The 16,605-nt window shown below is 35.8% G+C and overlaps 1 pseudogene; it reads right to left on the bottom strand.

Annotated features, from left to right (window-relative positions):
• Positions 1-15,173: 15,173 nt before the first annotated feature.
• On the bottom strand, positions 15,174-16,182 carry LOC144313296 (DNA polymerase beta pseudogene; annotated as a pseudogene).
• Between the last annotated feature and the right edge of the window lie 423 nt (positions 16,183-16,605).

Raw genomic sequence — 16,605 nt, 5'->3', positions numbered from 1 at the left:
TGTCATACCTGCACACAGAACGTGTTTAACAGAAATGCTCCAGGCAGAAAGAATGGGATTTTAGTTAGAAATTCAGATCTACATAAAGAAATGAAGAGCAGGAAAATGTTAACTACATGGGTAAATACAATAATGGTAGTTCTATGGGTATATTAAAATGTTTAATCTCTTTAAATAATTTGTGAATTTTTTATAGACTGTATAAGGCAAAAAAATAACATTATATTGAGAGAGAAATAAAAATGATTAACAAGAAAAGCACAGAGGTGCCTTAATAGCTCACTTAGCTGAACATTCAATTCCCAGTTTCAGCTCAGATCATGACTTCAGGGTCAAGAGATCAAATCCCGTTTTGGACTCGATGCTCAGCAGAGGAGTCTGCTTGAGGTTCTCTCTTTCTCCCTCTTCTTTCCCTCTGACCCTTCCATCCCACTCTCTCTATCTCTAAAATAAATAAATAAATAAATAAACAAATAAATAAATAAATAAATATTCTAAAAAAAAAAAAAAAAGAATAGCGCACAGGCCAGTGGCTGGAGGAGGGATGAGGTACAGCACTATTACAAAATTCTTATATGTAAGGTAGTATAAAATTACCTAATAGTAGACCATGATAAATTTAAGTTGTATACTAAAAGCTTAAAAGCAACCACTGAAATAACTCAAAAAAAGGTTAGCCAAAAGAGGAGATAAATGGAATTGCCAAAAGTAATCAATTAATCCACAAAATAGAAGAAGGAAAGATGCAGTGAAGGATCAATGATAAAACTGGAATGCAAATATCATAAAAATACACAAATATCATAAAAATAAAAATCTAAAATTAAATATGTCAATATCAATTTTTTCAAAGATAGAATGGCTTTATTAATAACACACAAAGTAGGTTTTAGAGCACAGAATATTAATGTGAATAAGCAGGACTATATCAAAATGAAGAAGGAATCAGTTCATCAGTTGACACAACAATTCTAAATGCTTCTGCACATAGTAATAGAGGTAACACATGAAACAAAAATGAGTAGAACAGCAAAGAGAACTAAACACATCTACAATTATGTAGGACATTTTAACACCACCATCTCAATAACTGATAGAATTAGTACACAGAGAATCAATAAGGATATAGAAAATGGGAATCATGCTATCAACCACCTTGACCTAACCGATGTTCATAAAACCCCTCAATCTACAGTGGAATTAACTTTTTCCAAGATATTTACCAAAAGATACTATATTCTAAGAAAAATCAAAAATTTAAGAAGAACGAATTTAAGAAAATAGGAAGCATAAATCTCTTGTCAAACTTGAATCAATTTAAACATAAAGAAGAAATATATATGGAAAATCACCAAACATTTGGAACATAAATTACACAATTCTCAAAAACCCATGAATCAAAGAAGACATAAAAGAGAGGAATGGGAAATTATTCTTGTTGGAATGAACTGTAAACACAATATATTAATATTTGTGGGAGGCATCTAAAACAGAAATTGTTATCACCTATATTAGAAAGTCTGTATTAGAAAATATGTATTTTAGGGGCACCCGGGTAGTTCAGTGGATTAAGCACCTGACTCCTGATTTCAGCTCAGGTCATGATCTCAGGGTCATGAGATCAAGCCCCACATCGGATTCTACACTCAGGGCAGATTCTGCTTGGGATTCTCTCTCTCCCTCTGCTTCCCCTCCCCCCACCCATGCTCATGCTTGGTCTCTCTCTCTCTCTCTCTCTTTCTCTCAAAAAAAAAAAAAAGTATTTCAAATCAATTATCTAAACTTCTCCCATTAAAAAGAAATGCAAAGCATTAAACACAACAAAGCAGAAGAATGGAAATAACAATGATCACAACAAAAATCAATGACATTGAGTAAAGAATACAAATAGAGAAAATCAGTGAAACTAAGTTGGCTCACCAGGAAGATCAAATTGCTAAATCTCTAAGCAGACTGATCATGAAAAAATAAAGAGAAGATGCAAATATTATGAGTGAAATATGTATCACTACAAATTCTATGGACTTAGAAGTGTAATACGAGAATATGTCCATTAACTTAATGGCATTTAAGATTCTCCAATTTAGATGATATGGACAAGGTTCTTGAAAGATACAAATTACCAATGTTCACTCAAGAAAAACAAAGAAACCAAAACTGAATAGCTTTACATCTATTAAAGAAACTAGATTTATAGTTTAAAACTTTCTGACAAAAGTATGCTAGGACCAGACATCTTCAAGGTGAACTTAATTATACTTGAATGAATAATACCAGTTGTACTCAAAATGTTTCATAAAATCAAAGAGGAGGGCATGTTACTCAATATATTCAATGACATCCAAATTATAATATTTAAATAAGTCAAAAACATTAAAAAAGAGGTAAATACAAAACAATAGTCTTTATGGACTACACCACACACACACACACACACACACACAGTCAACAAAATTTTAATAAATTGAATCCAAAAATATGTAAACATGATAATATCTAATAAGTAAGTAGAATTTATCCAATGAGTTTAAGGTTGTATTAACTTTATAAAATTCACCAATGTAGTCTATCCTAGAAGTACACTAAAAAAGAAAAGTAATCTGATAATCTCTAGACACAAAAAAAGGGGGGGGTCCTTTAACAAGATGTAAAATCCATTACTGACATTAAAAAAAAAAAAACAGAAACTAAGATTTAAAAAATTTGCTCAACCTGATAAAGGATCGCAAGGCAAAAATCTTTACCTGAAGTCCTATTTAATTTTAAAAATCCCTAAGATGAGGAATCAGGTAAAGATGTTTGTCCTCACCATTGCTATTAAACAGTGTCCTGTAAATTCAAGCTAGGACAATAAAGTGATATAAATAAATATCCATAAAAGAAATCCCTTTATTCAAGTACAAAATAATTGTTTCTATAGACAGTCCTGAGGAATCCACAAAAATTGTCCTAGAATTGAAGAGTGAAATTCATAAATTTCCAGAATATGAAATCAATATACAAAAATTAGCTGTCTTTCAAAAATCTCTTTATTTTTATAGTATTATTATGTTTCTTATACAATCTCTCCATTCAATGTGGGGCTCGAACCCATGACCCTGAGATTAAGAGTCACATGCTCCATCAACTGAGCCAGCCAGGCACTCCTTGTTCTCTTTCTATATTGTGACAATAAACAGTAAGAAATTAAAATTGAAATAGTATAATTTTCAATAGCATCAAAATATAAAATACTATGGATAAACATGATTCACAAGGCCTATATACTATACACGAAATAATATTGCTGAAAAAAATAATAGAACATATAAATAAATGGATATGTTGTGTTTCTTTATTGCATAGCTCAATAATGCAAAGATGTCATTTCTCCACAAATTCAATCTCAATACAAGCCTTATACATTCCTTTGTAGAAACTGAAAATGAGAGATGACCGGATGGCTCAGCGGTTGAGCATCTGCCTTTGGCTCAGGGCGTGATCCCAGGGTCCTGGGATCGAGTCCCACATTGGGCTCCCTGCCAAGGAGCCTGCTTCTCCCTCTGCTTGTGTCTCTGCCCCTCTCTCTCTCTCTTTCTGGGTCTCTCATGACTAAATAAATAAAACCTTTTTAAAAAAAAAAAAAAAGAAACACGATGATAGTAAAATTTATATGGAACTGCACAGGAACTAAAAAGAACCAAAATAACTGAAAAGAACAGAACAGTTTGAGGACTCACACTAGCTGAACTAGCTGATTTATACAGCTACAGTGATTAAAACAATATGGTATTGGCGTGAAGGTAGAAAAACAATTGGGAATAAGAAAGAGACTTGTACTTAGAAGGTCGCTTGATTTTTTGCCAAATTACAAAGGTCATCTATCCCTTTCCGTAGACTGGGACATGAATATTTATAGTAGCTTCATTTGTAAGTAGTGATCTACTGGAAACAAGCTAATGACAAGTTAAAGGTTTTCCATGATAGAGTAGTTGGTGTTCTGCTAACCCTCTCTCCCCTTCGTTATCAGGACGCTCATTATTCCAGGTACCAAGAATGTTGCCTGCTGAAGGCTCACAATTGAATCCAAATTCTGAAGATCCCCCGGGCTTAGGCCAAAGGGAGCTAGCTGCCTTTCCCCAGAAGCAGGCAAGTTTAGTAACAGATTGATAAGGGACTGCAAAGACTCAGAACCTCAGCCTCGAATTGGGACAAATCTGCAAACTCTCTGAACTCCAAGGGATCCCTGGGATCAGCTGAAGCTTTTGTAGCAAAGACATTCGTATTCTCCATCAGCCCTTCTTCCTTCATTCCTTCACATTCTGTCCCTTAGAGGACCCCTCCACATAAACTTCCTACATGCAAATAGACCTCAAGGTCTGTTGAAAACATGACAGTTTTAGTCACCATGACATATCAAGAGTTACTGGAGAATTGCTCACGGGATTTTTACTGTCTCAGCTGAAGGGGGCCCATGTGTCATTGCTTCCCACAGCCTGCTGGCCAGGACTGGTCTCATGGCCCTGCCTAACAGCAAGTAAGACAGGGAATGCGAAAAAGACATGAAATGCTCTGTAAGCCTCTAAGGGACACCTCCTTGTATCCATGACAATGTCACGTTCCCTACTGAATCTGTATCATTTAAGCCAAATGCCTGGCTCTGGTCAGTGTTCCGTATGTATTTTTTTCTCATCAACTAATAAATGCAGAACTAATAATAACTATTTGCCAATTCGGTTCAATGGAAAAGGTTTCCAAAATGTGATGTTATATGTGTATGTGACTGGGGAAAAATGATGTGGAAAGGATGGATTTTAAGAAAAATATGAAAAATCTTAATTTTAAATCAGTAGCACCGAGGTACCTGGCAGGCTCTCTGTAGAAATACTGTATTATTTGCTGGGACAGGAATCAGAAATTGAGGTTAAGTCACCAAAAGAGGTGATAATTGGAACTATGGTGGGTATATACAACTGCCGAAGTTATAGAACTTGGAGAAGCTGCTGGTTCAGATATATTGTCAGGCAAAGCAGTTTCCTGCACTTGCTATTAGTACTGCATTGTACTAACTATACACAGATGAAATGTAATTTGCCTTTATTAAACATGATGAAGTACCCTTGAGGGTAGGTTCATCAGATACACAATATTTATAGGGAAAAAATGATTTATCTTTAGCATTCTCTGATTAGCACCACTTGACTGGGATCACTCCCTCACTCAGCATTTTGAGTACTTATTCTTTATATCAAAGCTAATTTGTGCTTGTTTGTATATTGCTCGGTAAAGTATTTTAAAACCATGCCTGTAGATGTGCTATCTACCCAAAACTAATTTTCAGTTTCTTTTTTTTTTTTTTTCAGTTTCTAAGATTTTTTGTTCCTTTCCTTTTTGTTCCTTTCCTTCTTTATTCTTTTTTTGCTTTCATTCCAATTCAAATCTTGTAGTGGGCTTCCCATGCATAAGACACCATTCTAAGTACCTGGCAAATATTATCTCACTTAATTATTAATTGAGTCTGCATATTTATTTTTAACAAGAACATTACAGAGATGATGTGCTCGTCTAAGTGCATCATGTTTGGATGTACACGATGTTGATATGTTTTATTAGTGGTGAAGTTAACCTTGATCATCTCATTAAAGTGGTTTTGGCTGGGTTTTTCCACTGAAAATTGCCTTTTTTTTTCCTGCTGTAATGAATAAATGATTCAAGACTATGCAAGTATATGATCTCTCCTCAAACTTTCACTCACTAGTTTTGTTTCCATTGGTGGATCTGACCTGAAATAACTGTAATTCTAGAATCCTAATCATGATTTCTATTTTTCTAGTCCTTCTGAATTTATTAGTTGGAATTTTTTATAAGGAAGAGCTGTGCTTTATCCCCCAATAATCTATCCATTTATTTACAAGTAAAGGAATTATAGATACTTTATTTATGGGTTATAATCTATTCCTATATTTTGCGACCCAAAATGTTCCAGTCTGGGGCATTGGGAGTTCTTTCAGGCTGACTGCTATGTCTTTTAGCATGCTCTCTATCCTTTTTTAAGCATGTCTTTACTTTCTGGCCCCAGAAGATACTCTAGGCTCATCTGCCAATTTTTCCTGCCCTAAGTCTGGGGTATATCACATCTTCAAGTTTGTTTGTTTGTTGTTTGTTTGTTTGTTTGTTAATTGGCAGTTGGGACTTAGAAACCAAGATCTGACAGCATGATATATACTCATTGATATCGAGGTGTCATTGCTTCTAGGCTTTCATTATTGATAGAACTTGGGAAATATTTTTGTGCATACCTCTCCTATTTACATCCACATTTATATTTATTTTATACACATGCATGTATATGCCTACATATCTGCCTGCTTTTCTATATATCTATTGCCTATCTATTTTTTAAAAATGAGTTAACTCTGATGCCTCCAATTCAACTTTAAGATAAAGAATTCATTGTAGCCTTTTTAAATTTTTTTCTTCTATGTAACTTCTTTCTCCAACAGCAGGAATTCTGGCTCTAATTTCCACAATATATTTACTTAATTATTTATCCCTAATGTCCCTCTGAAAGGTTTTAGAACTGCTAACTTAACTCCTGTGAGAAACTATTTTCTGACTTAGGGAATTTGTTTATGGTACTTTTTTGTCTTTAGCTTTCCATTACTCAGTCAATAGTTTCCAAAGTTACATACAAAGTTACATGTCTTATTATTATTCATTTGTAACACAATTAGTTCATTCAGTATAGTTTGTTTGGGTTTTCCTTACATCCTACTTGATTTTTTAAAATTTGCATACAGTAGAATTCAGTCTTTGTGATATATGGTTCTATTGTTTTGAGCAAATACACAGCACTGTGTATGCACTATCACAGCTGGGATAGACGACAGTTCAACCAACCCCATAAATTCCCTGTTGCTGGCCCTTTGTAGAGAACTTCTCTCTCGTTTCCAGCCCTGAGAAGCTACCGATCCATCCTGTCATTCACCTTATGGTTTTCCCTTTTCCAAAATGTCATACAAATAGAATCTTTCAATATGTAAATCATTATAGCTGGATTTTTAAAGTCAGCAATGTGTGTTTAAGATTATGTTTTTATATGAATCAATTGTTTTTATTATTCAGTAGGATCTCATTCTATGTAAGTACCATTGTGTGTTTATCCATCCACTAGTTGAAGGTTATTGTGTTTGTTTCTAGTTTGGGTGACTATGAAGAAAGCTGCTATAAACATGCAGATATGGACATTTTGCATGACCACACATTTTAATTTCTCTTGGGAAACGTGTAGGAGAGAGAAGGCTTAGTCTTACAGTAATCGTGTGTGTGTGTGTGTGTGTTTAAGAAATTGTCAAACTATTTTTCACAGGGGCTATACCATTTTCATTTCCCCCAGAAATGTATGAGAGTCTCAGCTGACCTGGATCAGTTAATTTGTACATTTTAGTGTTATTTAGAAAGCTTATTCGTTTTAATGTCAATTTAATTTCTGAATCTTTGATTATTGTCTAAAAATAGGGAAGGACACTTCAAACGATATCCAGCAAATCTTCAAGATAATAAAATCATACAATGAGTTTGCTTTGAGAATAATAAATATGCCCTCAGTAGTTTCCTACAGACGATTCAAGATCAAGGGCAAATTGACTACATAGAGTAGACTATCTCTAATTTTCCACTTTTGTATGGTAAAAACAATTTTAAATACCATGGAAGAAATATAATCTAGTAAGGTATGACTAGTATTGGTTTATTAAAAGCATTATTTTTTTCCTTAATAGGCAAAGAGAATTATTTTTATAATTGAAAAAGAATGCTTAATAGATTTCTTAAAGACTAATCTTGTTGGTTTTTCTGTTACCTTCCATTTGCCTTTTCCTTTTGAGTGGTCTCACCAAACCTAAGGATACACAGCAATAGATGCTACTGTTACCTTAACATCTTGCATCTATTTATAAAATTACCTAAAAATAGATCTGTGACATACTTGCTTACAGTCCCTAACTAGTCTTTATGTGGCAAGTTTATTTCTAAATACTCTCTTTTTGATGTTTCTAAGCTATGGGCACATTTGTTCTTAGGACATGGTGTCAGTTCTAGTTCTTCAGGTTAACTTTGCTTATTCAATAATCTTCTCAATCGCTTACCCACCACAATTATAAACTCCTAATATTTCTATTTTTGTCAAAACAGTACTTTTTTTGCTGATGGCAAAGGGCCTACTAAATATTCAATGCACTATTTGTTCCTTTTCTTTCTCTTTTGTCTCATCTTGGTTGGGAGGGGAGCAGTTTAGTAAGACTCTATAATGCACAGCTCTAGAGAAAGAAAGTTGCCTAAGGCTCTCTGGGTGTGTGTTCATAGGTATAATACAAGTACTAGTCTTAGCCTGAGCCCTCCTCTAGGTCACAGTGTACACCAGGAAGAATAATGTCATAGCCATGCTAATTAGTAAGGTCTTACTAATTGGGCTATTTTGAAGATGTTTAATAAGTACAATCTTTATTAATGTTTTTATGGCCAACAACTAAATGAAATGTGAAAACTTAAACCCATGTGCCTAGTACGGTCTATCAGAAACAGACTGCCAAGCAGTCACTCTTATCATATGCTCAATACCCGAATGGGTGATGGCCTCTGCAAAAAGAAATGGATTGCTGGGAAGTCAACCCATGGGAACTATTCTCCACATGTACAGCTAAGACAGTCCCTGGTGAATTAATAATTCTATTGAGACAATGTGCTGACCCAAATATTCAATATTTGCATAGTAGGAAACAGTATCAGAGAGGTTAATTGATACCCAAAGCTACACAGTTAAGAAGAAATAGAGCTGGAATTGGAGTTAACAGCTCCTTTTAGACTGAGCATGCCTGGCTCTTCAGGCCAACCTGGCCTCAAACGAGGCAGTAATACGAACCATTGCTTGTGATGACAGATTCCCCACTCTTTTGTTTCATTCGATTCTGGCAGCATCCCAGCTGTATTCCAGCTGCTAAGTGAGTCACTCAGTGAACATCTGAGGTTTAATGCTTTAATGTGGGACACAATGTTTGTTTTGAAAGTCACTCCTGAAATAATGACCCATGTGTGCCAGCACAATTGAGTTCTAAAACTTGAGCATTGAAAATCTGAAATCTGCTTAATTAACTTGTGTTTCCCTAATGGACAAGAATTGAGAAAATTCTATTGTATCTGAGTCAATCAGCACTTGGACCAGTAGCAATTATTGGAATAAGGACATTAAGAATTAGGTATTCTTGGATTCAAAGACAGATGAGCCCATCAGAGCTCTGAGTCTTCATAAGTAAGAGAAATTGAAAAAGCTTATTATGTTCATGTGCATGTCTCAAATAATTCTTATATAGCTTATTTTAAAATCTCATCTTACTATAGTTTTCCTCAAAACCTGGGGCCATACACTTGTGCTATTTTTTTAGGATAGGACTTAAAATGCTATTCAAGATTTTCAGGGAAAATAGAGCTTCTGTCACTTTGCTTAAGATGAAAGTAGGAGACACATCAAGCTACAGTATTCAGAAATGCCCGTTATTCTGGCATGAATAGCTATTACACTTAGGTTTTTTTGTTTGTTTGTTTGTTTTTGTATTTTTAGTTGATAAATTGATGAGATTTAGAGACTGCAATAGTGAAGGAATGATTGTCAGGCATTACAATTAAGTAGAGAAGCGTGTTCTGAAATAATTCAGTCTGAAATGAAGAGTCTTGCAGTAATTCTCTCCTTGATTCTTTACTAAAGATACAAGCAATTGTCTGAGCTTTTGTTTCTCCTCACCTGCCTCTCAAAACATAGCAGGTTGTCTCATCACAATTGTATTTCACAAGAAGGGTGTGAAGATACATGAGTTACCAATTGTAAAACACTTTAAAGTCAGAGGTGTTATACTCGATGATAGTGAGAAAGTAGAAGAAAAATAGGTGACAACTTGCTAAAAAATCTGTCATTGTCCATTTCTGGATAACTTCAGGGTAGCTCATGATAAAGTCTTCACCCAAAGGTATAGTGGATCTATTTGCACAAAGTAGCATGTTGAGTATCACATGAAACACCTTTTATATCACTCTTTCAAGTGGCAACAGTTACACAGAGGGACACAAACCAGGCTACTGCTATGCTGACATACCTAAAATGAATGAGAAAAAATTATACATGGAAAAATAAACTTCCTATGATTAAAAAACAAACAACAAAAACAAAACATGAACACACCAACTGCGTATCCCCACAAGTATTGCAAATTCAGTGAGTCCTAAGGTAGCTTTTGCTTCTTCTCTGAGCATCCTATTTTGAATAAAGACTTTACTAACCATTTAGCATTCCAAGCTGGAACGAAGGACTACACACTATGACTTTTTTTTAAGACTTTATTTATTTATTCGTGATAGACAAAGAGACAGAGAGGCAGAGACATAGACAGAGAGAGAAGCAGGCTCCATGCAGGGAGCCAGATGTGGGACTCGATCCCAGGACTCCAGAATCAAGCCCTGAGCCAAAGGCGGGCGCTAAACTGCTGAGCCACTCAGGTGTCTCTACACTATGACTTTTAAGTTTCTCTCACTGTCACATCACCAGTCTCATAAAAGACAACCTCTAGGGTATTTTGTAGTTTCATACTTCAAACTGGCATCTTTGCTTTAAAGTTTAGCTAATTCCCCAACTTTATAATTCATCCTAAGAACTATCATTGAATTCTATTTTCTCACAACATGCACACACACACTTCTTAATATTGTCATTCATATAAAAACAACTCTATTGGTTCTTTTTGCCGATAGGATGAAACCCAGGAGCCCCTGCATTTCAGCTCAACCTTGCTCATTTGCCTCTAAAGCTTGATTTAGTACCCTCTTCAACTCTGAGCTAAGCCCTCTGATAGAGGAATTTGTATCTTCCAAATATGTCATGCTTCACTGGCATTATTGTCTCTGCACTGTTCATTTGTTCTTTCTTTCTTTTCCAGTTTTTGAGATTTCTTTTCTGCCTATTAAGTAATTATTTACTATTTTCTCACACGGAAAAACAAATACAGAAAAAAGACTTATCAGGTTAGGGCATTCTCTTTTTGTGCAAAGTTTTGCAAGACTAGGATGTTTACTTCCTCTTTTTAAAATGCAGCTTCCAAAAAATAATAATAAAAAAATTAATAAAATGCAGCCTCCGCTGTGCAGAGGATCATAGGAGAAGGGAGGGAAAATTGAATGGCAAGAAATCAGAGAGGGAGACAAACCATATGAGACTCTTAGCTCTAGGAAACAAACCGAGGGTTTCTGGAGGGGAGAGGGGTGGGAGATAGGGTAACTGGGGGATGAGCATTAAAGAGGGCATATGATGTGATGAGCACTGTGTGATATATGCAACTGATCAATCACTGAATTCTACATCTGAAATTAATGATGTACTATATATTGGCTAGCTGAATTTAAAGCTTAAAAATGCATCTTCCTGGGGTGCATAGGTGGCTCAGTGGGTTAAGTGTCTGCCTTTGACTCAGGTCATAATCTTAGGGACCTGGGATCAAGTTGGCACCCTGCTCCCTGCTCAGCAGGGAGTCTATTTCTCTCTCTTTGTCTGCCCCTCCTCTCTCTCATGCTTTCTCTCTCTCTCTAAGAAATAAAATCTTAAAAAATAAAATTAAAAAAAATTCATCCTCCTGTCATTGTGCTTACCACACTATCCTGTACTGTAGTTATTCATTTACACATTCATCACTTACATAATGTAACACATAAGTGTATTTGCCTGGTTTGGCACTGTGAGCTCTCTAAAGGAAGGGTAGTTCATTTTATTTGTGTACCTCCTCAGCCAAGCACAGGACCCAACACATACTCCAATCTCAATAAATATTTAAGGAAGGAAGGGAGGGAGGGAAGAATTTCAAAAAAAAGGAGTGGGAAAATGAAGGAAGTGAGTGAAGAAACTCATGGAAGAGGATGGGAAATGTTTGTTTTCCACGATGAGGTGAATTGAAAATCAAAATGCATTTTTCCTAAGAAACACAAGTACTATGGCAGGTCAACATTGGAATTAGAGCACAAAATTTAGTTCATGAAATTTAAAACTTGGTTTACAAAATGTCTCTTATTTTTTTTAAATATATTGCTTACATATGATGTTTTGGTTATGTTTACATCATTAACATCTGAGAAAATAGGTCTTTAAAAAGTGATTTATAAAAGCATCATATACAACTCTGACCCTTAAGCAAATATGTTCTGAGGATGAAACAGCTGATTAAAAAACAAACAAACAAATAAACAAAAAAAGAAACAGCTGATTAACAAGAGGATATTTTGGAACACGCTTCGTTTGTAATTTGTATTCAATAATGTAACCCACAAAAGCAGCTCTTCCTCATAAAACTATATGTGAAAATCAGGATTGAGATTCATCACCGGTTTTAAACTTCAGATTAGTAAAATGCTATGAGGAGCCTTGAGAGAAATTATTAGGATAGTATGTACAAAGATGTTTCATTTTCACCAGGGAATGTATTTCCTATTTATTGTAACATTTAATCATGTGTTTTCTTGTTACATTTGGAAATAAACTTTGTCAACATGACAGAGTGATAAACCAATCACTTAGAGTTATCCTCTGAGGCTTTGGAGGGTTTAGAAGGCAAAATATACTTTTCGAATCCAGAGAAGATAAAACACAAAGAACAAAATATTTGAATTGTTTGGATCACAATTCCTTTCCATTATCACTGGTAATGTTGGTGCCCTGATAGAGAATTCTACCTAAAATATACAGAATATGGAATTGCCAAACTGTGGAAGGAGCCTCGGTGTCCATTGAAAGACGAATGGATACAGAAGATGTGGTCTATGTATACAATGGAATATTCCTCAGCCATTAGAAATGACAAATACCCACCATTTGCTTCTATGTGGATGGAACTGGAGGGTATGATGCTGAATGAAATAAGTCAATCGGTGAAGGACAAACATTATATGGTCTCATTCATTTGGGGAATATAAAAAAATAGTGAAAGGGAATAAAAGGGAAAGGAGAAAAAATAAGTGGGAAAATATCAGAAAGGGAGACAGAACATGGAAGACTCCTAACTCTGGGAAATGAACTAGGGGTGGTGGAAGGGTAGAAGGACGGGGGGTGAGGGTGACTGGGTGACGGGCACTGAGGGGGGCACTTGATGGGATGAGCACTGGGTGTTATTCTGTATGTTGGCAAATTGAACACCAATAAAAAATAAATGTATTATTTTAAAAAAGGACCTTAATATCAATGTTTATTATGGGTATCTGAACTTGAATAGCTATGCCACTTCCAGGTCCTGGGATGGCTTAAGACAAATACCTCAGCATGCAAAAATAAGATTTTAAAAAATTAATATTATATCTCTCACAATGGGTGACAGTGCTTGAATCTTTCCCAGCTAGCTCCAAAATTAATTCTGGATAAGGATTATAGAAAAATGAGAAAAAATAAATAAAACCTTCTCTTATGTGACAGGTGACAGTCCTCCAGTCTTATCTGCCTGGCATCACTTTCACTTCAAAGAAACTGAGAATCTAGCTAGCTAACCACAACAATCTTCACATTCAGATAAAGAAACATATAACGGGAGGAATCTTCAAATGTTTCTCCTGTCAAAGCTCTGCATATAGTAACTATGGTCTTTTTCCTATGGGGTAGGGAATATAAAAATCACAAACATACATACCAATGTCAAGAAAAAAGTAAAAGGAAAACAATCTTAAGACAATGGGGAGCAAGTACTGTGATGTATCACTCAGGAATCCAGGTGATTAAAAAAAAAAAAAAAGAAAGAAAAGGACTCCAGGTGATTCTCAGAGAACAATTCTTGACTTCCCTCTGTCCATTTTTTTATGGTAAAGGGAGCAATGAATAGAGTGACCAGGGCCTCAAAAAGGCTGGTGACAAAAGGCTCATCTCCCCAGCAAGCCACGTAGACCAGCAGAGGTGGTAACAGCAGGCAAAGGCATTTTATTTTATTTTATTTTATTTTATTTTATTTTATTTTATTTTATTTACTTATTTATTTTTTATTTTATTTATTTTTTATTTTTATTTTATTTTTATTTTATTTATTTTATTTATTTTTTATTTTATTTTATTTATTTTTTATTTTTATTTTATTTTATTTTATTTTATTTTATTTTACTATTTTATTTTATTATTTTAGAAAGAGCACGAGCAGAGTGAGGGAAAGGGCAAAGGAAAAGGGCAAGTTTTAAGCAGGCTCCACACCCCGAGTAGAGCCCAACATGGGGCTCGATCTCACAACCCCAAGATCATGACCTGAGTGGAAATCAAGAGTCAAATGCTTAACTGACTGAGCCACCCAGTTGCCCCATGATTTTGGATTGTAGAGTGAAGGAAGAGACAGTAGGTATCAGGTTGTAAGCTTCAAGTGCTGAGGGCCATTTAGTTCATCCAACTCACCTTTCTCTTCTTTAAATTGCCTAGGAAGGCAGAGCAACCAACATTGTAGAGCGGCTATTCTCAGACCGAGTGAATATACAGAGGAAGAAGAATCCACCAGGACAAGAGGTAAACTGTAGCAGATGCTGTGAGGAGCCTCCAAGGGACCACCCTTCTTTAGGACTGAGAAACTCCTTTCACCAGCTACCAACACTGTTGTCTGCTGACCTCTCAGGTTTGTTCTTAGCCAGGAATTTCCCTCAACTGAAGGGAGCTGCCTCACGCGCACAGCCTCTGCACCTTCTCTGAAAGCAATCCCCATGCAAAGATGGGCTGGTACGCAGGTCCACAGCCCAAGACCCCTCACTTCCATTTGAGACATCTCAGAAGTCATACACCTGCATTACAGATTGTCTGAGAGCCCTGTGAGGACTCCATGAAAGTTCTACCTCTCCCTCTGCCCATCCTGATTTCTTCATTCTCTAATAAGCCACTTGTACTTCAGCTAAGAGTCTGTTTCATGGGGAACCTGACCTACAAAGTAAAATGATGGTTATTCACTGGTACTTGCATGATGATGGATGAAACACTACATATCCTTTTTTTTTTTTTTAATAGTACAAAAGACCTTATTGACTACAGCGTAAGCAAAAGCAAGAAGAAGAAACAATCATTTAAAAACACCAGGGACTCTTACATAGCAAAGGTTAAGAAATAAGTTAAGACTCCTATTGAGTTGAGCTATGCCTGGAATGAAGAATAGACCCTATCCACTTTGATCCTTAGGTTCTTGGTATTTCCACTGAACGTAGCCAAAAATAGCTTTCTCATGATCCACTCATGGCAGAGGTTCTCCAGCAACTCCAGTGACTCACCAGGGATGGACTATGTATTCATTAATCAGGAAGCCCTTTTCTAGGGGATGAGCACTCATATTCTTGCTGAAAATATCCTCCTAGTGAAATAGAGAACACCATGGTAATATTGATCCTTGGGTAGCAACCTTCTATCAATTCTCCTGTGTGGATACTCCTTTTCATCATTTTTACTGGGAAGCTGGCAATCACCAATGAACTTTGTTTCCCCTTTTGACAGAGCATCTGTAATAAAATGGACCTTCTATAACTGCTCCACAACACGATGTAACAGCTTTGGCTATTTGGTTGATTCAGAAGTAAAGTTTGGATGAGTCAGAACATCCATGTCACCAACAGACTCTGCACCTCTTCGGAAACTGCCACAGACCATAGCAATGAATTCAGAATCCAGTTTTTAATATTCCATTAGCATAATTTCTTACATTTGTAACATTCCTTCAGGATGAATTCTTTTCTCAAACTCCTCAAAATATTTCAGCCGAATTCACTGATGACGGTTCAACATATCTTCATTTTTTTCTGAGATCTTCTAATGTTTTAATTCCTTCATCTGCAAACTTCCTTGCAGCAGATGGACCAATGCCACTAACTTGAGTCAGGAAATTGATAGAGGAACTCGTATCACCCTGCTGATCTTTTCCAGCTTACACAATTTTCCAGTCACTAAAAATTCATCGATCTTTTCAGCAATTTTTTGTTCCTACTTCAGGCAATTTCTTAGCTTCTGCTCCACTTTTTATTTTGTATGGGTTTTCTGCTATCACAGATGCTGCTTTTCTGTAAGCATTGTACTTGAGGATGGCCTGGTTCATGGTCTTCCCATAGTTTTCAAGTTCTGTGAGCACATTAGTGATTTCCCCCATTGAGCGTCTGCTGCTGTGCCTTCCATTTGCTCATGGTGGCTTACCCCTGGACCTCAGAGTGCTCAGAGTCAGGAACTGGCCCCCTCTCCCAGCTTTAAGGAAGGGCTGGGTTTTGGGGCAGGAGGCAGAAAAACCCCAGTAAAGCCAGCACGACCCACTGAACAATGGTTGTCTCTGAAAACATTGCACATATTCCTATTATGGATCAAAAGAAGAAGGAAGTATTAATGAGAGCACCTCTGACTACAAATTTCTATCTTTTACAGTATAGTTCCAACTTTCCTCTTTTGCAAAAGACATAATTAAGGCCTAGAAATAAAAAATTACATATATAAAATATCATATATATGTATGTTTTCTAATCTCACCAAGTAAATTAAAGAAAAACAAGAACTTTTTTTTTCATTTGCAAACTTCTCTTAATACTGTTTCCTGCAGTAGAAATTCTCAAATCTAA

The sequence above is a fragment of the Canis aureus genome, chromosome 5, assembly GCF_053574225.1.
Source record: "Canis aureus isolate CA01 chromosome 5, VMU_Caureus_v.1.0, whole genome shotgun sequence".
Lineage (NCBI taxonomy): Eukaryota > Metazoa > Chordata > Mammalia > Carnivora > Canidae > Canis > Canis aureus.
Note: the sequence above shows the minus strand (reverse complement) of the source record. Positions and strands in the feature narration are given on the sequence as shown.